General features: G+C 45.8%; 1 protein-coding gene across 1 annotated transcript in view; it reads right to left on the reverse strand.

Moving 5' to 3' along the window:
• The window catches only part of LOC128689486 (GAS2-like protein 3), a 1,113,234-nt gene that overhangs the window by 835,567 nt on the left and 252,330 nt on the right, over window positions 1–25,337 (reverse strand). The window lies entirely within an intron of this gene.

The following is a 25,337-nucleotide window of genomic DNA, read 5'->3' on the forward strand; positions in this document are numbered from 1 at the left end:
AAGCTTTGTTAGAGCTTCATACAGCTCTAACACAACGAAAGAGAGGCAGTCAAAGCTTATTCTTACCTTCATTGTCATCAGCAATGTATTTGAATTGATGTCGTACAGGTAGACACTCCTAGTATGTTGCCTGTAGTTTGTTCCGGGGGCCACCGCCCCCGCGACCTGATCCCAGACCAGGCCTCCAGGTTCCTGGCCTGGTGGGCTAGGCTGCTGATGCCAGCCGAAAGCAGACTGACGGTTTCTCCCAGCCCGGCTGTCGTCTGTACCCTCCTTGGCTTTACAGAGTAGTAGTGAGATACAGGCGGGGCCAAGAGCTAAGGTTCGACCGCTGAAGGTAGCAGCATGATGTCCCATGAATGGTGTTCTATATGTGCCTGGCTGAAGTCACATGTACAGTGAAGGTTCTCTGTACATTCTCTAATACCAGTCTTATAACGGGTTGTTAATGGATAACAGTATTCCAGCCTAGAGAACAGGTGACTTAAAGAGGCGAGAAACATACACGAGGGAGATACATGATAATATACACTTGGAAAATCCTTGAGGGATTAGTCTCAAATCTGCACATGAAAATCTCTCCCTACGAAAGCAAAAGACTCGGCAGGTGATGCAACGTCTGCCCAGTGGAAAACAGGGCGTCACGAGTATGTTAAGAGACAACACAGTGTCAGAGACCCAAGACTCTTTAACTGCCTCCCAGCATACATAATGAGTGATTACTAACAGACCGCTAGCTGTGTTCAAGGCGCTGGATACGCGCCTAAAGTCAGTACCTGATCTGCCGGGCTATGGCTCGTACGCCGGTTTACTTGCTGTCAGCAGTAACAGCCTCGTTGATCAGGCCCTGATCCACCACGAAGCCTGGTCACGGACCGGGCCGCGGGGACGTTGGCCCCCGAACCCCCCCCCCTTCCCCCGATATAGGTCAGATATCATTAGCTTTGCATCTCTCGATCTGAAGATTTTCACTATTCATCCCATCATTTCCCCTCTGTTGTAACACGGCGCTGTTGTGACACGGCGCTGTTGTAACACGGCGCTGTTGTGACACGGCGCTGTTGTGACACGGCGCTGTTGTAACACGGCGCTGTTGTGATCCTTGAATGTGAGATCCTCTGATATTATCATAACTAAGTCCTGCACATTGGTTTGTTTTGATCTACTGTGTTTTTTCCATGAGTTACTGAAATTTGTCCCCCCTTGAACATCATGTTTTCTGTGGCCCATTGAAAGATTTAATTTATATCCCTGTTTGTGTCGGATATGAGGATGAGAAAAAGGAAGGTGACAAGTACTGTGCCTTGGGGAACAGAGCTTCTCACTGTAGCAGTCACTGACACTTAACTCAGTTTACTATTACTCTTTACGTAATTTTTATCAGCAAGCTAGAAACCCATCTGCCCATTTTCAAGATATTCCTTTTGCACGCATTTTATGCGCTGTTGCAAAGTCTGTGTAAACTATAGTACATCCACATTTTGTCTACCAGTGTATCTAAGACCATGTCGTATTGGTCTCGTAGTTGTGAGAGGTGAGAGTGAACTGCTCTAAATCCATGCCACCCTGTGTTGCGCAAGTTTTCTGAATCCATGTGGTTAGCGATCTTCTTATAATTCTTTCAAATATTTTTATGTGGGACGTCAGTGTTATTGGTTTATAGTTTTGCCACCATTGTGAAGTGGGGTTATACACGTTATTGTTATCAGCTGTAGGATGATCCCTGTGTCTAGGCTGACTCTCTATAGAATAATTAAGGCAACTGGCAGGGGTTTCTGGCAGGTCATGATGATCATGCAGTTCCACAAGTCTCTGCCTGGGGAAGAGTGCATGTACATGCTGCCATTGGTTTTTTCGAAGTCAAGTTGAGGTTTGGTTTTATGTTGGAGATTTGAGAGATGTTGAAAAAGTTTCAAGTCTTGTTTATGAATTCCCTCATATTGTCATCCTTTGTCTGATTAATGGCTAAGTTAACGCGGTCATATTGAGACATCAGCAGTTCTTTATTATCATCAAGTTCCGTCTTGCTGCAACAAACACCCACATACGGGATGTGCTGTTCCTCTGAATTTTTTAATTTGGATTTCTATAATTTTAAATAATTACCTATAGTTCTCTCTCTCTCTCTCTCTCTCTCTCTCTCTCTCTCTCTCTCTCTCTCTACTATATATATATATATATATATATATATATATATATATATATATATATATATATATATATATATATATATATATATGTATAGAAACTCACTGAGACAGGTTGAAATAAAAAGATAAACGAAAGTTTTTCTTTATAAATTAGAAGGGGTTACTAGCCCCTTGCTGCTGGCATTTTAGTTGCCTCTTACAACACGCATGGCTTACGGAGGAAGAATTCTGTTCCATTTTCCATGGAAGATGTAAGTTATATATATATATATATATATATATATATATATATATATATATATATATATATATATATATATATATATATATTAACAAGTCGGCCGTCTCCCACCGAGGCAGGGTGATCCAAAAAGAAAGAAAATCCCCAAAAAAGAAAATATTTTCATTATCATTTAACACTTTCACCTCACTAACACATAATCACTGTTTTTGCAGAGGTGCTCAGAATACAACAGATTTTAAGCATATACGTATAAAGATACACAACATATCCCTCCAAACTGCCAATATCCCAAACCCCTCCTTTAAAGTGCAGGCATTGTACTTCCCATTTCCAGGACTCAAGTCCGACTATATGAAAATAACCGGTTTCCCTGAATCCCTTCACTACATATTACCTTGCTCACACTCCAACAGCTCGTCAGGTCCCAAATACCATTCGTCTCCATTCACTCCTATCTAACACGCTCACGCACGCTTGCTGGATGTCCAAGCCCCTCGTCCACAAAACCTCCTTTACCCCCTCCCTCCAACCTTTTCGAGGAAGACCCCTACCCCGCCTTCCTTCCCCTACAGATTTATACGCTCTCCATGTCAGCCTACTTTGATCCATTATCTCTAAACGACCAAACCACCTCAACAACCCCTCTTCAGCCCTCTGACTAATACTTTTATTAACTCCACACCTTCTCCTAATTTCCACACTCCGAATTTTCTGCATAATATTTACACCACACATTGCCCTTAGACAGGACATCTCCACTGCCTCCAACAGCCTCCTCGCTGCAGCATTTACAACCCAAGTTTCACACCCATATAAGAGTGTTGGTACTACTATACTTTCATACATTCCCTTCTTTGCCTCCATAGATAACGTTTTTTGACTCCACATATACCTCAACGCACCACTCACCTTTTTTCCCTCATCAATTCTATGATTAACCTCATCCTTCATAAATCCATCCGCCGACACGTCAACTCCCAAATATCTGAAAACATTCACTTCTTCCATACTCCTCCTCCCCAATTTGATATCCAATTTTTCTTTATCTAAATCATTTGATACCCTCATCACCTTACTCTTTTCTATGTTCACTTTCAACTTTCTACCTTTACACACACTCCCAAACTCATCCACTAACCTTTGCAATTTTTCTTTAGAATCTCTCATAAGCACAGTATCATCAGCAAAAAGTAACTGTCAATTCCCATTTTGTATTTGATTCCCCATAATTTAATCCCACCCCTCTCCCGAACACCCTAGCATTTACTTCTTTTACGACCCCATCTATAAATATATTAAACAACCATGGTGACATTACACATCTCTGTCTAAGACCAACTTTTACCGGGAAGTAGTCTCCCTCTCTTCTACACACCCTAACCTGAGCCTCACTATCCTCATAAAAACTCTTTACAGCATTTAGTAACTTACCACCTATTCCATATACTTGCAACATCTGCCACATTGCTCCCCTATCCACACTATCATATGCCTTTTTTAAATCCATAAACGCAATAAAAACTTCCCTACCTTTATCTAAATACTGTTCACATATATGCTTCAATGTAAACACTTGATCTACTTGATCTACATTCTTTTCTGTAGTAGTATGAACCTTGAGTATATTTCTAATGCCACAGAGTTAATCTTCCAAGACATTGGCTCAGTCATGTTATTTAATACATGTTATTTTATATATGTTATTTAATACATGTTATTTAATACATCTTCCCAGTGTATTTTGTTAAAGGGAAGATTTATTTGATCCCAGTTGTTAAAATTGAATTTGGTGAATTCTTCCTATGATTGTACTCATTTGTATTTATTTGTGATTGTACAGGGGAAATCTCAGCTCCTGGCCCCTGCCTCTCAGCTAGCGGCTACTGGGTTCGCTCTCCTGGCCTCCTGAGCCCTAATATACCTTTTCTTAAAATTAACTATGGATCCTACCTCTATAAAGATAAAGATTTTAATTCTTTGTAAAGGTTACAATATGTAATTCCAATTTTGGTTTGCTAAATACGAATAGTCACTATCATGCCTGGGCACCTCACTGTATAGATATTACCTAACATCCCTGTGACTTGTCTGTGTTTGTAACCTCCAGTTGAGTCCTCGTGTACCTTAGACTCGCCTCTTAGAGTTGCTCTCTTCAACTTGTCTGTTCCTCTCAGTATCTTAAACATCTTAATCATGTCATCTGGTCCTTCTGTTATGTAGTGTCTTCAGGTTTAACTCCTGAAGCCTCTCATGACCTCAGATCCCTCAGGTTTGAGGATGTCTTGTTGCAGTCCTCAGGTTTGAGACAAGTCATGTTGCAAACCTCAGGTCTGAGACTAGCCTTGTTGTAACCCTCAGGTCTGAGACTAGTCTTGTTGTAACCCTCAGGTCTGAGACTAGTCTTGTTGCAAACCTCCGCTCTGACACTAGTCTTGTTGCAAATCTTCGCTCTTGAACAAGTCTTGTTGCAAACCTTAGCTGTGACACTAATCTTGTTGCAAACCTTAGCTCTGACACTAGTCTTGTTGCAAACCTTTGCTCTAAGACTAGTCATGTTGCAAACGTTCGCTCTGAGACTAGTTGCAAATCTCCGCTCTGACAATAGTCTTGTTGCAAACCTTTGTACTTTTTCCAGCTTCTTTACGTACTTTAATAGATATGGGTTTGCCATCACTCTTTGTGTTCACGATTTTCCGTGTGTTGACAGATACCTCCTGGTAAGTTTCTGTTTACTGGGCTTCCAGGAAACTTCACCTCGCTGGTCTTCAGGGGACTTGGGTTGTTTCATGACTTAAGTTTTTGTAACTACTATAAATGAAATTTATTTTGAGTTTATGTAAATGAAGACTTCCTGTCAATACGTTTTCGTTTGAGAATTAAGGATAACACTGCACGACCCCTTTCGCTAACGTCATGCAATGTTGCTTCAGCCGGAGGTGATATACAGATCTTAGGATGAATGAGTTAGTCTGCTTCCGGACACCACGGAGGTTGCATCTCGCTGTCCATCCTGATAGCTGCGTTTCGCTCTGCTGTCTCATATACCGTATTTCGCAGCTTATTAGACGCATTTTTTCCGTAAAATGTCTCCAAAACCACCCCGAGTCCTATAAACTGAAGATCAGTGACGGGAGCCACAAGTCTGGGGTGCGGGTTGGGCTGCAGCTCTCGGAGCTACAAGTCTGGGGTGCGGGTTGGGCTGCAGCTCTCGGAGCTACAAGTCTGGGGTGCGGGTTGGGCTGCAGCTCTCGGAGCTACAAGTCTGGGGTGCGGGTTGGGCTGCAGCTCTCGGAGCTACAAGTCTGGGGTGCGGGTTGGGCTGCAGCTCTCGGAGCTACAAGTCTGGGGTGCGGGTTGGGCTGCAGCTCTCGGAGCTACAAGTCTGGGGTGCGGGTTGGGCTGCAGCTCTCCCAGTTACGTCCGATGCCCAGCCGTTGAAAATAAAAAAGTCTTATAAGCCGCGTCTTATAAGCCGCGAAATACGGTAATTGTTCTGTCCAATAGTAAAATATGGAATATTTAACGGCTGATATAAAAGCTAACTTCCCTGATACTTAAGAAAGTGTTAATTAATAGCCAGAAGTCTTGTCACTATTAAATCATGTATTATTATACATTAGACCGTCATTTAACACACAAACTCAACCGTGTTATATTAATTTTACGACGTGTAGTATAAAACTGTGCCGCAATTCTTCAGTCGTGCTGCTGTACCAGAATCGTGCCAAATAAACTCGTGTTAAACGACAGTCACTGTGTTAATATATCACAATTATAATATATTAATCTGATAGTTTCTTTTAAACTTAAACTGAAATGTTCAATAATAATCCAGAGGGAGACACAAACACAGAAGGTTAATTCATCTGTATATTTCGACATCCTCCTGGAATCCTCTTCAGCAGATACACAAGTGAATGATAACATGAATTTATAGTACCCGATCAGCCGGGCTGCGGTTCGTACGTTGGACTACGTGCGGTCAGTAGTAACAGCTTAGTTGATCAGACCCTGATCCACCGGGAAGCCTGGTCATGGACCGGGCCACGGGGGCGTTGATCCCCTAAATACCCTCCAGGTACACACACCCACACCCAACCACCTACCTACCTACCTACCTACCTACCTACCTACCTACCTACCTACCTACCTACCTACCTACCTACCTACCTTCCTTCCTTCCTTCCTTCCATCAAGATGCGGCCACAACACTCCCACTCAAACTTTCACATATAAAACACATTCATACCTTCAACACAACTCACTCCAACAAAACTCACTCACCTTCAACACAACACACACAACGCAACACACTCACACCTTCAACGCAACACAAATAAGCACACACCAACATAATACAACACACTCGCCTTCAACACAACACAACACACACACACACACTAACACAACACACACCTTCAACACAACACAACACACACCTTCAACACAACACAACACACTCACACACACCTTCAACACAACACACACTCACATATTCAACACAACACACACACACACACACACACACACACACACACACAAAGGGATCTGGACAGGCTGCAGACCTGGTCCAGCAATTGGCTCCTGGAGTTCAATCCCACCAAGTGCAAAGTCATGAAGATTGGGGAAGGGCAAAGAAGACCGCAGACGGAGTACAGTCTAGGGGGTCAGAGACTACAAACCTCACTCAAGGAAAAAGATCTTGGGGAGAGTATAACACCAGGCACATCTCCTGAAGCGCACATCAACCAAATAACTGCTGCAGCATATGGGCGCCTAGCAAACCTCAGAACAGCATTCCGACATCTTAATAAGGAATCGTTCAGGACCCTGTACACCGTGTACGTTAGGCCCATATTGGAGTATGCGGCACCAGTTTGGAACCCACACCTAGCCAAGCACGTAAAGAAACTAGAGAAAGTGCAAAGGTTTGCCACAAGACTAGTCCCAGAGCTAAGAGGTATGTCCTACTAGGAGAGGTTAAGGGAAATCAACCTGACGACACTAGAGGACAGGAGAGATAGGGGGGACATGATAACGACATACAAAATACTGAGAGGAATTGACAAGGTGGACAAAGACAGGATGTTCCAGAGATTGGACACAGTAACAAGGGGACACAGTTGGAAGCTGAAGACACAGATGAATCACAGGGATGTTAGGAAGTATTTCTTCAGCCACAGAGTAGTCAGTAAGTGGAATAGTTTGGGAAGCGATGTAGTGGAGGCAGGATCCATACATAGCTTTAAGCAGAGGTATGATAAAGCTCATGGTTCAGGGAGAGTGACCTAGTAGCGATCAGTGAAGAGGCGGGGCCAGGAGCTCGGACTCAACCCCCGCAACCTCAACTAGGTGAGTACACACACACCTTCAGCACAACACACTCACACCTTCAACACAACACACACACACCTTCAACACAACACACACCTTCAGCACAACACACTCACACCTTCAGCACAACACACTCACACCTTCAGCACAACACACTCACACCTTCAACACAACACACACACACCTTCAACACAACACACACCTTCAGCACAACACACTCACACCTTCAGCACAACACACTCACACCTTCAGCACAACACACTCACACCTTCAACACAACACACACACACCTTCAACACAACACACACACACCTTCAACACAACACATTCACACCTTCAACACAACACACTCACACCTTCAACACAACACACACACACCTTCAACACAACACACACACACCTTCAACACAACACACTCACACCTTCAACACAACACACACACACCTTCAACACAACACACACCTTCAGCACAACACACTCACACCTTCAGCACAACACACTCACACCTTCAGCACAACACACTCACACCTTCAACACAACACACTCACACCTTCAACACAACACACACACACACCTTCAACACAACACACACCTTCAACACAACACACTCACACCTTCAACACAACACACTCACACCTTCAACACAACACACACACACCTTCAACACAACACACACCTTCAACACAACACACACACACCTTCAACACAACACACACCTTCAGCACAACACACTCACACCTTCAGCACAACACACTCACACCTTCAGCACAACACACTCACACCTTCAACACAACACACTCACACCTTCAACACAACACACACACACCTTCAACACAACACACACCTTCAACACAACACACTCACACCTTCAACACAACACACTCACACCTTCAACACAACACACACACACCTTCAACACAACACACACCTTCAACACAACACAATACACACCTTCAACACAACACACACCTTCAACACAACACACACACACCTTCAACACAACACACACCTTCAACACAACACACTCACACCTTCAACACAACACACTCACACCTTCAACACAACACACTCACACCTTCAACACAACACACACACACCTTCAACACAACACACACCTTCAACACAACACACTCACACCTTCAACACAACACACTCACACCTTCAGCACAACACACACACACCTTCAACACAACACACTCACACCTTCAACACAACACACACACACACCTTCAACACAACACACACCTTCAACACAACACACACACACCTTCAACACAACACACACCTTCAACACAACACACACACACCTTCAACACAACACACTCACACCTTCAACACAACACACACACACCTTCAACACAACACACTCACACCTTCAACACAACACACACACACCTTCAACACAACACACTCACACCTTCAACACAACACACTCACACCTTAAACACAACACACTCACACCTTCAACACAACACACTCACACCTTAAACACAACACATTCACACCTTCAACACAACACAACACACACACCTTCAACACAACACACTCACACCTTCAACACAACACACTCACACCTTCAACACAACACACACACACCTTCAGCACAACACACTCACACCTTCAGCACAACACACTCACACCTTCAACACAACACACTCACACCTTCAACACAACACACTCACACCTTAAACACAACACACTCACACCTTCAACACAACACACTCACACCTTCAGCACAACACACACACACCTTCAACACAACACACACACACCTTCAACACAACACACACACACCTTCAACACAACACACACACACCTTCAACACAACACACACACACCTTCAACACAACACACACACACCTTCAACACAACACACACCTTCAGCACAACACACTCACACCTTCAACACAACACACACCTTCAACACAACACACTCACACCTTCAGCACAACACACTCACACCTTCAGCACAACACACACACACCTTCAACACAGCACACTCACACCTTCAACACAACACACACCTTCAACACAACACACTCACACCTTCAGCACAACACACACACACCTTCAACACAACACACTCACACCTTCAGCACAACACACTCACACCTTCAGCACAACACACACACACCTTCAACACAACACACTCACACCTTCAACACAACACACTCACACCTTCAACACACAACACACACACACCTTCAGCACAACACACTCACACCTTCAACACAACACACTCACACGTAACCTTTATTCGGCGCATGGACACACCCTCATTTACAGGCTATCTCCCCCAACCAGCGAACCAGGTTGCTAAGAGTTGATGATGGGGCCCCATCGTTCAACTAGTGACCAGGTTCTAGCCAATAAGAAGGTGGGATTGGCAATCGCAGAGGTTATGTGGATACCGCTCTTTTGTCTGCCCTTGTCATTCCCATTCTAGAGCTGGTTGAAGCACGGTCTGCTATCTTGTGGCTTCTATTTCTGCCTTGCTTACCGTGGAGTGCACTATATTTATCACTGTACATAGTGTACATATTGCTGTTATAATTGGTGAAGGATAATATAAGTCTAAACTTTTTCTACTGTGTTTATTTGCTCCCATTACACCTGGGATAACAGGCCATTTGAAATCCTAGGTTGTAATAAACACACAACACACACACACCTTCAGCACAACACACTCACACCTTCAACACAACACACTCACACCTTCAACACAACACACTCACACCTTCAACACACAACACACACACACCTTCAACACAACACACACCTTCAGCACAACACACTCACACCTTCAACACACAACACACACACACCTTCAACACACAACACACACACACCTTCAACACACAACACACACACACCTTCAACACAACACACTCACACCTTCAACACAACACACACCTTCAGCACAACACACACACACCTTCAGCACAACACACTCACACCTTCAACACACACACACACACACACGCGCGCGCGCGCGCACACACACACACACACACACACACACACACACACACACACACACACACACACACACGGAAGGCAAATCCTGTGTCACAAACCTTCTGGAGTTTTATGATAAAATAACAGAAGACAAGAGAGAGAGGGGTGGGTTGATTGCATCTTCTTGGACTGCAAGAAGGCCTTTGACACAGTTCCTCACAAGAGATTAGTGCAGAAGCTAGAGCATCAGGCGCATATAACAGGAAGGGCACTGCAATGGATCAGAGAATACCTGACAGGGAGGCAACAACGAGTCATGGTACGTAATGATGTATCACAGTGGGCACCTGTGACGAGCGGGGTCCCACAGGGGTCGGTCCTAGGACCAGTGCTATTTTTGGTATATGTGAACGACATGACGGAAGGGTTAGACTCAGAAGTGTCCCTGTTTGCAGATGATGTGAAGTTAATGAGGAGAATTAAATCTGATGAGGACCAGCCAGGACTTCAAAGAGACCTGGACAGACTGGACACCTGGTCCAGCAAATGGCTTCTCGAATTTAATCCTGCCAAATGCAAAGTCATGAAGATAGGGGAAGGGCACAGAAGACCACAGACAGAGTATAGGCTAGGTGGCCAAAGACTGCAAACCTCACTCAAGGAGAAAGATCTTGGGGTGAGTATAACACCGAGCATGTCTCCGGAAGCACACATCAATCAGATAACTGCTGCAGCATATGGGCGCCTGGCAAACCTGAGAACAGCATTCCGACACCTTAGTAAGGAATCATTCAAGACACTGTACACCGTGTATGTCAGGCCCATACTAGAGTATGCAGCACCTGTTTGGAACCCGCACTTGATAAAGCACGTCAAGAAACTAGAGAAAGTACAAAGGTTTGCAACAAGGTCAGTTCCGGAGCTAAGGGGAATGTCCTATGAAGAAAGATTAAGGGAAATCGGCCTGACGACACTGGAGGACAGGAGGGTCAGGGGAGACATGATGACGACATATAAAATACTGCGTGGAATAGACAAGGTGGACAAGGACAGGATGTTCCAGGGAGGGGACACAGAAACAAGAGGCCACAATTGGAAGTTGAAGACACAAATGAGTCAGAGAGATAGTAGGAAGTATTTCTTCAGTCATAGAGTTGTAAGGCAGTGGAATAGCCTAGAAAATGACGTAGTGGAGGCAGGAACCATACACAGTTTTAAGACGAGGTTTGATAAAGCTCATGGAGCGGGGAGAGAGAGGGCCCAGTAGCAACCGGTGAAGAGGCGGGGCCAGGAGCTAGGACTCGACCCCTGCAACCACAAATAGGTGAGTACAAATAGGTGAGTACACACACACACACACACACACACACACACACACACACACACACACACACCTTCAACACAACACACACCTTCAGCACAACACACTCACACCTTCAGCACAACACACACACATACCTACAACACACACACGCACCTACAACACACACACACACCTACAACACACACACACACACACACACACACCTTCAACACAACACACACCTTCAACACACACACACACACACCTTCAGCACAACACTCACACCTTCAACACAACACACTCACACCTTCAACACACACACACACACACACACACACACACACCTTCAGCACAACACACACACACCTTCAGCACAACACACTCACACCTTCAGCACAACACACTCACACCTTCAGCACAACACACACACACCTTCAACACAACACACACACACCTTCAGCACAACACACTCACACCTTCAGCACAACACACTCACACCTTCAACACAACACACTCACACCTTCAGCACAACACACTCACACCTTCAGCACAACACACTCACACCTTCAGCACAACACACACACACCTTCAACACAACACACACACACCTTCAGCACAACACACTCACACCTTCAGCACAACACACTCACACCTTCAACACAACACACTCACACCTTCAGCACAACACACTCACACCTTCAGCACAACACACTCACACCTTCAGCACAACACACTCACACCTTCAACACAACACACACACACCTTCAGCACAACACACTCACACCTTCAGCACAACACACACACACCTTCAGCACAACACACACACACCTTCAGCACAACACACACACACCTTCAACACAACACACTCACACCTTCAACACACACACACACACACACCTTCAGCACAACACTCACACCTTCAACACAACACACACACACCTTCAACACAACACACACACACCTTCAACACAACACACACACACCTTCAACACAACACACTCACACCTTCAACACACACACACACACACACCTTCAGCACAACACTCACACCTTCAACACAACACACTCACACCTTCAACACAACACACACACACCTTCAGCACAACACACTCACACCTTCAGCACAACACACTCACACCTTCAACACAACACACTCACACCTTCAACACACACACACCTTCAGCACAACACACTCACACCTTCAGCACAACACACACACACCTTCAGCACAACACACTCACACCTTCAACACAACACACACACACCTTCAGCACAACACACTCACACCTTCAACACAACACACACACACCTTCAGCACAACACACTCACACCTTCAACACAACACACACACACCTTCAGCACAACACACTCACACCTTCAACACAACACACACACACCTTCAGCACAACACACTCACACCTTCAGCACAACACACACACACCTTCAGCACAACACACACACACCTTCAACACAACACACTCACACCTTCAACACAACACACACACACACCTTCAGCACAACACACACACACCTTCAACACAACACACTCACACCTTCAGCACAACACACACACACCTTCAACACAACACACACACACACCTTCAACACAACACACACACACCTTCAACACAACACACTCACACCTTCAGCACAACACACTCACACCTTCAGCACAACACACACACACCTTCAACACAACACACTCACACCTTCAACACAACACACACACACACCTTCAGCACAACACACACACACCTTCAGCACAACACACACACACCTTCAACACAACACACACACACACCTTCAACACAACACACTCACACCTTCAACACAACACACACACACACCTTCAACACAACACACACACACACCTTCAGCACAACACACACACACACCTTCAACACAACACACACACACCTTCAACACAACACACACACACCTTCAACACAACACACACACACCTTCAGCACAACACACACACACACCTTCAACACAACACACTCACACCTTCAACACAACACACTCACACCTTCAGCACAACACACTCACACCTTCAACACAACACACACACACCTTCAACACAACACACACTCACACCTTCAACACAACACACACACACCTTCAGCACAACACACACACACCTTCAACACAACACACACACACCTTCAGCACAACACACACCTTCAGCACAACACACTCACACCTTCAACACAACACACACACACCTTCAACACAACACACTCACACCTTCAGCACAACACACACACACCTTCAACACAACACACACACACCTTCAACACAACACACTCACACCTTCAGCACAACACACACACACCTTCAACACAACACACTCACACCTTCAACACACACACACACCTTCAGCACAACACACTCACACCTTCAGCACAACACACACACACCTTCAACACAACACACTCACACCTTCAACACAACACACTCACACCTTCAGCACAACACACTCACACCTTCAGCACAACACACACACACCTTCAACACAACACACTCACACCTTCAACACAACACACACACACCTTCAGCACAACACACACACACCTTCAACACAACACACACACACCTTCAGCACAACACACTCACACCTTCAGCACAACACACTCACACCTTCAGCACAACACACACACACCTTCAGCACAACACACTCACACCTTCAGCACAACACACTCACACCTTCAGCACAACACACTCACACCTTCAGCACAACACACACACACACACCTTCAGCACAACACACTCACACCTTCAGCACAACACACTCACACCTTCAGCACAACACACACACACCTTCAGCACAACACACACACACACACCTTCAACACAACACACACACACACACCTTCAACACAACACACACACACACACCTTCAGCACAACACACTCACACCTTCAACACAACACACTCACACCTTCAACACAACACACACACTCACACCTTCAACACAACACACACACTCACACCTTCAGCACAACACACTCACACCTTCAACACAACACACTCACACCTTCAACACAACACACTCACACCTTCAACACAACACACTCACACCTTCAACACAACACACTCACACCTTCAACACAACACACTCACACCTTCAACACAACACACTCACACCTTCAACACAACACACTCACACCTTCAACACAACACACTCACACCTTCAACACAACACACTCACACCTTCAACACAACACACTCACACCTTCAACACAACACACACACTCACACCTTCAGCACAACACACTCACACCTTCAACACAACACACTCACACCTTCAACACAACACACACACTCACACCTTCAGCACAACACACTCACACCTTCAACACAACACACTCACACCTTCAACACAACACACACACTCACACCTTCAGCACAACACACTCACACCTTCAACACACACACTCACACCTTCAGCACAACACACACACACCTTCAACACAACACACACACACCTTCAACACAACACACTCACACCTTCAACACAACACACACACACCTTCAACACAACACACTCACACCTTCAACACAACACACTCACACCTTCAACACAACACACACACACACACCTTCAACACAACACACACACACCTTCAACACAACACACACACACACACCTTCAACACAACACACACACACCTTCAACACACACTCACACCTTCAACACAACACACTCACACCTTCAACACAACACACACACACCTTCAACACACACTCACACCTTCAACACAACACACTCACACCTTCAACACAACACACACACACACACCTTCAACACAACACACACACACCTTCAACACACACTCACACCTTCAACACAACACACACACACCTTCAACACAACACACACACACCTTCAACACACACTCACACCTTCAACACAACACACTCACACCTTCAACACAACACACTCACACCTTCAACACAACACACTCACACCTTCAACACAACACACACCTTCAACACAACACACTCACACCTTCAACACACACACACCTTCAACACAACACACTCACACCTTCAACACAACACACTCACACCTTCAACACAACACACACACACCTTCAACACAACACACTCACACCTTCAACACAACACACTCACACCTTCAACACAACACACTCACACCTTCAACACAACACACTCACACCTTCAACACAACACACACCTTCAACACAACACACTCACACCTTCAACACACACACACCTTCAACACAACACACACACACCTTCAACACAACACACTCACACCTTCAACACAACACACTCACACCTTCAACACAACACACTCACACCTTCAACACAACACACACCTTCAACACAACACACTCACACCTTCAACACACACACACCTTCAACACAACACACTCACACCTTCAACACAACACACTCACACCTTCAACACAACACACTCACACCTTCAACACAACATATTTTTCAAGTTTCCTGATCAGTGTCAACAAGACGCCAGAAATCGTGATCAAGATAAATTAGTCTTGCAATACTTTCAAAGATAATAATGTACAGATGGTATATACCTTAATATATCCCTGCTACTCCTAAGAGGTATAACGGGGATATATATTAAGACACAACCCTCCACTAATTGCACAAACTAGCTGCTGCTGCTACCCCAGCAGGCTAGCAGATGGGAGCAGGTGGTTCTCCCACACAACCGGCACCAGCATAGCCGGTCCAGTTGGACCGGAGCGGAGCCTGGGAACTCTGCCACAAGATTGTCTTACACACACTGTTTTTTTTTTTTGGGGGGGGGTCTGGTAGATGGTACCACTCTTCTGGTGTCTGGTACCACACTTCTGGTGTCTGGTACCACTCTTCTGGTGTCTGGTACCACTCTTCTGGTGTCTGGTACCACTCTACTGGTGTCTGGTACCACTCTACTGGTGTGTGCTACCACTCTACTGGTGTCTGGTATCACTCTACTGGTGTCTGGTACCACTCTACTGGTGTGTGCTGCTACTCAACTGGTGTGTGGTACCACTCTACTGGTGTGTGGTACCACTCTACTGGTGTCTGGTACCACTCTACTGGTGCCTGGTACCACTCTACTGGTATCTGGTACCACTCTACTGGTGTCTGGTACCACTCTACTGGTGTCTGGTACCAGTCTACTGGTAGATGGTACCACTCTACTGGTAGATGGTACCGCTCTACTGGTAGATGGTACCACTTTACTGGTGTCTGGTACTACTTTACTGGTGTCTGGTTGGTACCACTCTTCTGGTAGATTGTACCTCTACTGGTGTCTAGTACCACTCTGCTAATAGATGGTATCTCTCTACTGGTAGATGGTACCACTCTACTGGTAGATAGTACCACTTCTGGTAGATGGTACCATTCTACTGGTAGATGGTACCGCTCTGCTGGTAGATGGTACCACTCTACTGGTAGATTGTACCTCTCTACTGGTGTCTAGTAACACTCTGCTAATAGGTGGTGCCACTCTACTGGTTGATGGTACCGTTCTAATAGTAGATGATACCACTCTGCTGATAGATAGTACCCCTCTGCTGATAGATAGTACCCCTCTGCTGATAGATGGTACCAATTTGCTGATGGATGGTACCAGTTTGCTGATAGATGTTACCCCTCTGCTGATAGATGGTACCCCTCTGCTGATAGTTGGTACCACTTTGCTGGTAGATGGTACCCCTCTGCTGATAGATGGTACTCTGCTGGTAGATGGTACCCCTCTGCTGATAGATGGTACCACTCTGCTGATAGATGGTACCCCTCTGCTGGTAGATGGTACCCCTCTGCTGATAGATGGTACCCCTCTGCTGGTAGATGGTACCACTCTGGTGGTAGATGGTACCCCTCTGCTGATAGATGATACCCCTCTGCTGGTAGATGGTACCACTCTGGTGGTAGATGGTACCCCTCTGCTGATAGATGATACCCCTCTGCTGGTAGATGGTACCACTCTGGTGGTAGATGGTACCACTCTGCTGATAGATGGTACCCCTCTGCTGGTAGATGGTACCACTCTGGTGGTAGATGGTACCCCTCTGCTGATAGATGATACCCCTCTGCTGGTAGATGGTACCACTCTGGTGGTAGATGGTACCCCTCTGCTGATAGATACCACTCTGCTGGTAGATGGTACCCCTCTGCTGATAGATGATACCACTCTGCTGATAGATGGTACCACTCTACTGGTAGATGGTACCCCTCTGCTGATAGATGATACCACTGCTGGTAGATGGTACCCCTCTGCTGATAGATGATACCACTCTGCTGATAGATGATACCACTCTGCTGGTAGATGATACCACTCTGCTGGTAGATGGTACCCCTCTGCTGATAGATGATACCACTCTGCTGGTAGATGGTACCACTCTACTGGTAGCTGGTACCACTCAGGTGATAGATGGTACCACTCTGCTGATAGATGGTACCCCTCTGCTGATAGATGATACCACTCTGCTGGTAGATGGTACCACTCTACTGGTAGAGTACAACTGTTTTTTAAATAACATCAGAAGTATCGAGAACACATCAAAATACTCTGAACGTACTCTTTAGACGGAGAAGTGAGATATTCCTGGTGATATGTACTCGACGAAAGCAGTAGAGAATTAATTTCAAATCTACACACTCTTCCCATAACGACCCACTGGAGTGAGAGACAACCCACTGGAGTGAGAGACGACCCAATGGAGTGAGGGATATCCCACTAGAGAGATAACTCACTGGAGTGAGAGATAGCCCACTGGAGTGTGAGGTAATCCACTGGAGTGAGAGATATGAGAGGAAGTGTAAAATATGGTCACAGTGAGAAGCAGGGTCACCATGGGCACAATAACAGAACACTGTGTCAAGGTCAGTAGTCCAAGACTCTTCAACCTGCTACCATCAGATACCTAGATGCTGCAACATCCTGGTTGATCAGTGAACTCTGGAATGTGAGGAATGGCGGACTCACGTAGACGTCCAGTTCACTCCATATACCTTCCAGACCCATGTGGGTGTCTCAGGAGGTTCTGTCCTCTGTCCACACATCACATAAGCTGTTAATATACAAGCTGAGGACAGTTGTGTCAATCATAAAACCTGGAAACTCTGTTTTCGAGGTTCCTGCTGAGAACGTTTCCCAGGCTTACTTTACTTAGCTAATCACACACACCAATATGCAGTAACCTGCACGTAGAAGAGACAGAATGCAAGGACGCAGAGGAAAGGTTCGTACCCAAGGGCAACAGAAATAAGGGAAGACCAGAACGTGCCCTTGGTTTACCCAAAGGTGTAGAGATGACAAAACTAAGTGTGGTAGAAAATGGAAAAAGTATAAAAGACAAAGGACCCAGAAAAATTAGTCGACGAGCCAGAAACGAATATGTACAGATAAGGAAGGAGGCCCAGTGGCAATACGAATATGACACAGCATCGAAAACCAAATCTGACCCGAAGCTGTTGTACAGCCACATCAAGAGGAAAACAACAGTCAGGCACCAGGTAATCAGGCTGAGGAAGGAAGGTGGGGAGTTCATGGGAAACAACAGAGAAGTATATGAAGCACTCAACACGGGACTTAAGTATTTTTAGTGGAGACAGAAAAAGACTCCAGAAAGCAGGAATGATGGGGTAAACCACAAGTGTTGGACACAATATATACAACCGAGGAGGAGGTGAAGAGGCTGTTAAGTAAACTAGATACCTCAAAGGCGGTGGGACTAGACAACATCTCTCCACGGGTCCTGAGGGAGGGAGCAGAGATGCTGTGTCTGCCACTACTAACAATCTTCAACACATCTATTGAAACAGGGCGACTACCCGAGGTGTGGAAGACAGCAAATGTAGTTCCAATATTTAGGAAGGGAGACAGGCACAATTAAACTATAGACCAGTGTCACTGACATGTATAGTATGCAAAGTCATGGAGAAGATTATCAGATGAGTGATGTAACACCTAGAAAGGGATGAGCTTATAAACGATAACCAGCACGGTTTCAGGGAAGGATAATCCTGTGCCACAAACCTACTTGAGTGTTACGATAAAGTGACAGCAACAAAACAAGAGAGAGAGAGAGAGTACTGTAAGAAGGCTTTCAACACAGTTCCACACAAGGAGATTTGTGCTAGAGCTAGAGGAGCAGGCAGGAATAACAGGAAAGGTACTACAATAGATCAGAGAATACGTGACAGGAAGGAAACAACGAGTGGTTGTACGTGACGAGGTGACAGAGTGGGCGCTTGTGACGGGCGGGGCTCAACTGGTCAGTCCTAGGGCTGGTGTTATTTGTGGTACGTATATATGAATGACATAACGGAATTGATAGATTCAGAGGTGTCCCTCTTTGCAGACGATGTGAAGCTAATGCAAAGAATTCAATCAGATAAGGATTAGGTAGGACTACAAAGGGATCTGGACAGGCTGCAAGCCTGGTCCGATAACTGGCTCCTGGAGTTTAACCCCACCAAGTGCAAAGTCATGAATATTGGGGAAGGTCAAAGAAGATCGCAGACTGAGTACAGGCTGTGGTGGGGGGGGGGAGGCAAAGACTGCAAACCTCACTCAAGGAAAAGGATCTTGGGGTGAGTATAATACCGAACACATCTCCTGAAGCACACATCAACCAAATAACTGTTGCAGCACATGGGCCCCTGGCAAACCTGAGAATAACTTTTCGACACCTGAGTAAGGAATCGTTCAAGACTCTGTACACCGTTTATATCAGGCCCATAGTGGAGTACGCAGCACCAGTATGGAACTCGTACCTGGTCAAGCACGTCAAGAAATTAGAGAAAGTGCAAAGGTGTGCAACAAGACTCTTCCCGGAGCTAAAAAGTATTTCTTACGAGGAGAGGCTAAGGGAAATCGACCAGACGATACTGGAGGATAGGAGAGATAGGGAAGACATGATAACGACATATAAAATACCGAGAGGAAGTGACAGAGTGGATAGGGACAGGAAGTTTCAGAGATGTGACGCGGTAACAAGGGGTCACATCTGGAAGTTGAAGACTCAGAGGAGTCACAGGGATGTTAGGAAGTATTTCTTCATACACAGAGTTGTCAGGAAGTGGAACAATCTGGAGAGTGATGTAGTGGAGGCAGGATCCATACATAGCATTAAGAAGAGATACGATTAAGCTCATGAAGCAGGAAGAGAGTGGACCTAGTAGCTACCAGTGAAGAGGCGGGGCCAGGAGTTGTGAATCGACCCCTGTAACCACAAACAGGTGAGTACAAATAGGGGAGTAAACACACTCTTACTTAACACCACAGCGTCTAAGTTAAGAGTCCTACTTAACACCACAGTGTCTACACTGAATCCTACTTAACACCACAGTGTCTACACTGAGTCCTACTTAACACCACAGTGTCTACACTGAGTCCTACTTAACACCACAGTGTCTGCACTGAGTCCTACTTAACACGTCAGTGTCTACACTAAGAGTCCTACTTAACACCACAGTGTCAACACTAAGAGTCCCATCTAACGCTACAGTGTCTATACTGAGAGTCGAGGTAGAAGCCCTCAAGCAGCGGAGCGCAGAGCAATCTCCTTAGCGCCCTCAATCGATCCGAATGCCTTTGAAGACGAAGTTAAGACGCTCGAGCAGGTAGTGACCAGTAACCTGGTGACTGTGTTTGAGAGCTCTGCCCTCTGGTGTCCTCTCCAGGTAACACCTGACACCCGGAAGGGGGAGAGGAGTGCTAAGAAGACCTGTTAGGAGGTCTCCAGGTCGTTGGTGGTCTTGCCCAGCGAGGCTGTGGTTATGGGTCGGCCGTTTGTATTAGCAATGGTTTATCATCGTATCTTCTTAGGACGTCTGTCCCTCCTTATATCTCTTCCTTCAAACCCTACTAATCTTTATATCTCTATCTGGAACGTCTGTCCCTCCTTACATCTCTTCTTGGGATGTCTTCTTACATCTCTTCCTGGGACGTCTCTTTACATCTCTTCCTGAGATGTCTCTTTACATCTCTTCCTGGGACGTCTCTTTGCATCTCTTCCTAGGATGTGTACACAGTCATTTTTAGGACGTCAACACCTTATATTTCGTGTGGTGGAACGCCTCGCACATAACTATCCACTCTTCTGTTACACTCGTCTCAAACCCCTGTTTTTTTTTTTTTTTTTTTCATGACCACGCCATCTTTACAACATTTCTTCGTCTCTCTGAATCTGTTGTCTGCATTTGTATATACCACTCGCACCTGCTGGTTCATCCCATGTTACCAAGAGCATTTGTATATACCACTCGCACCTGCTGGTTCATCCCATGTTACCAAGAGCATTTGTATATACCACTCGCACCTGCTGGTTCATCCCATGTTACCAAGAGCATTTGTATATACCACTCGCACCTGCTGGTTCATCCCATGTTACCAAGAACATTTGTATATACCACTCGCACCTGCTGGTTCATCCCATGTTACCAAGAACATTTGTATATACCACTCGCACCTGCTGGTTCATCCCATGTTACCAAGAACATTTGTATATACCACTCGCACCTGCTGGTTCATCCCATGTTACCAAGAACATTTGTATATACCACTCGCACCTGCTGGTTCATCCCGTGTTACCAAGAACACGTCGTTGGTAATAATCGTCGACACTGTCGGGCAGTAACTTTACTGGCGATATGACTGTCGGGTTGACATACTTTCCCAGGATCGAAACATTCGCAGTAAACTGGTAATAAGTGTATGTGGTTCGTGTTCTTTTTATTCTTCCACAGGTAATAGCTGGTAAATACATTACTTCCACTCGAGGTGATACCTAGAAAATTCATTACTTGCACACCAGGTAATACCTGACTGTCAGCACTGCCAGTTACTTGTAACAGCATGACGCACACTCCCTGGAAACCTTTGATAGCTTAGTCTTACCTGGAAGTTCACTGTTACTCCCTACGCTACTGCTACCTGCCTGGCAGTTTGCTATTATCCGGATTCCGACAGGACACCTGTTTGTAGGGATGCCTGAAAGTGTCTCGGTAATGGCTTGCCAAGTTCCTCTTTATATTCTTATATAAACCTTGACAGCAGCTCGTCAGGGCCTAGTGACTTGTTTGATTACAATCTGTCGAGTTGTTTGAGGACCGTGTCACCAGCGACTTCAACCTTGCATAATTTATTTTCGTCCTGAACAGTATGATTATTGACTTCTGGAATTTTGTTTGTATATTCTTGTGTAAAGACGGAGAGGAAATAAGTGTTGGATATGTTACACATTTCTTTGTCATTAAGAGTGAGCTGAAATGAGTTACAGAGAAGTGAGTCCTGTCTTTTACCTTTTCTTGTTTCTGTAATTCTGAAAGAAACCCCTTTGGATTAATCTTGGATTTCCTTGCAGCTATATCCTCTTTTGACTTTCCCTGTTCTCTTTTTTGGGGGCCTTCTTAAATTGAGTATATTGGTCAGTAAGGTGGGCCCTCCTCCTCCTACTCCTCCTCTTTTGATCTTCCTGTATATGCCTGTCAGAGTGGGTTTTGGGTTGGTGCTGACAGACAGACGGTCTGGAGTTTTGAGACTCTCTGATCGCGGGTTCTATCCCCGTCCGTGGTATGGTTTGTTAGACTTGAGAGGTTTCTGTGACACACAGAGACATACTCAGACTCAACCCCTGCAACCACATATAGGTGAGTGCACTCACGCCACGACCCGAAGATTAAAGAGGTCTTAGAGTGAAATACCTGCAAAGAGGAAGGGGAGTGACTGCGACGTTACGGGTGTGACGGTGACTTTTCGGGTGTGGCGGTGATGTAACGGGCGGGGCAGTGATTTGACAGGTGTAAGAATGACGTCTCGAAGCCTCCGTCACCCAGCACCCACCAGCTGATCAGATGTCAGCATGATGATCCACCACTACCAAAGCAACAACTTGGGCAGAGTGTTATTTCACGTACGACACCAGAGACAAACTTCTTCATGCAACCTCACGTACGACACCAGAGACAAACTTCTTCATGCAACCTCACGTACGACACCAGACAAACTTCTTCAAGCAACCTCACGTACGCCACCAGAGACAAACTTCTTCAAGCAACCTCACGTACGCCACCAGAGACAAACTTCTTCAAGCAACCTCACGTACGCCACCAGAGACAAACTTCTTCATGCAACCTCACGTACGCCACCAGAGACAAACTTCTTCAAGCAACCTCACGTACGCCACCAGAGACAAACTTCTTCAAGCAACCTCACGTACGACACCAGAGACAAACTTCTTCAAGCAACCTCACGTACGCCACCAGAGACAAACTTCTTCAAGCAACCTCACGTACGCCACCAGAGACAAACTTCTTCAAGCAACCTCACGTACGCCACCAGAGACAAACTTCTTCAAGCAACCTCACGTACGCCACCAGAGACAAACTTCTTCAAGCAACCTCACGTACGCCACCAGAGACAAACTTTTTCAAGCAACCTCACGTACGCCACCAGAGACAAACTTCTTCAAGCAACCTCACGTACGCCACCAGAGACAAACTTCTTCAAGCAACCTCACGTACGACACCAGAGACAAACTTCTTCAAGCAACCTCACGTACGCCACCAGAGACAAACTTCTTCAAGCAACCTCACGTACGCCACCAGAGACAAACTTCTTCAAGCAACCTCACGTACGCCACCAGAGACAAACTTCTTCAAGCAACCTCACGTACGCCACCAGAGACAAACTTCTTCAAGCAACCTCACGTACGCCACCAGAGACAAACTTCTTCAAGCAACCTCACGTACGCCACCAGAGACAAACTTCTTCAAGCAACCTCACGTACGCCACCAGAGACAAACTTCTTCAAGCAACCTCACGTACGCCACCAGAGACAAACTTCTTCAAGCAACCTCACGTACGCCACCAGAGACAAACTTCTTCAAGCAACCTCACGTACGCCACCAGAGACAAACTTCTTCAAGCAACCTCACGTACGCCACCAGAGACAAACTTCTTCAAGCAACCTCACGTACGCCACCAGAGACAAACTTCTTCAAGCAACCTCACGTACGCCACCAGAGACAAACTTCTTCAAGCAACCTCACGTACGCCACCAGAGACAAACTTCTTCAAGCAACCTCACGTACGCCACCAGAGACAAACTTCTTCAAGCAACCTCACGTACGCCACCAGAGACAAACTTCTTCAAGCAACCTCACGTACGCCACCAGAGACAAACTTCTTCAAGCAACCTCACGTACGCCACCAGAGACAAACTTCTTCAAGCAACCTCACGTACGCCACCAGAGACAAACTTCTTCAAGCAACCTCACGTACGCCACCAGAGACAAACTTCTTCAAGCAACCTCACGTACGCCACCAGAGACAAACTTCTTCAAGCA

Source organism: Cherax quadricarinatus, chromosome 18, assembly GCF_038502225.1.
Source record: "Cherax quadricarinatus isolate ZL_2023a chromosome 18, ASM3850222v1, whole genome shotgun sequence".
Taxonomy (NCBI): domain Eukaryota; kingdom Metazoa; phylum Arthropoda; class Malacostraca; order Decapoda; family Parastacidae; genus Cherax; species Cherax quadricarinatus.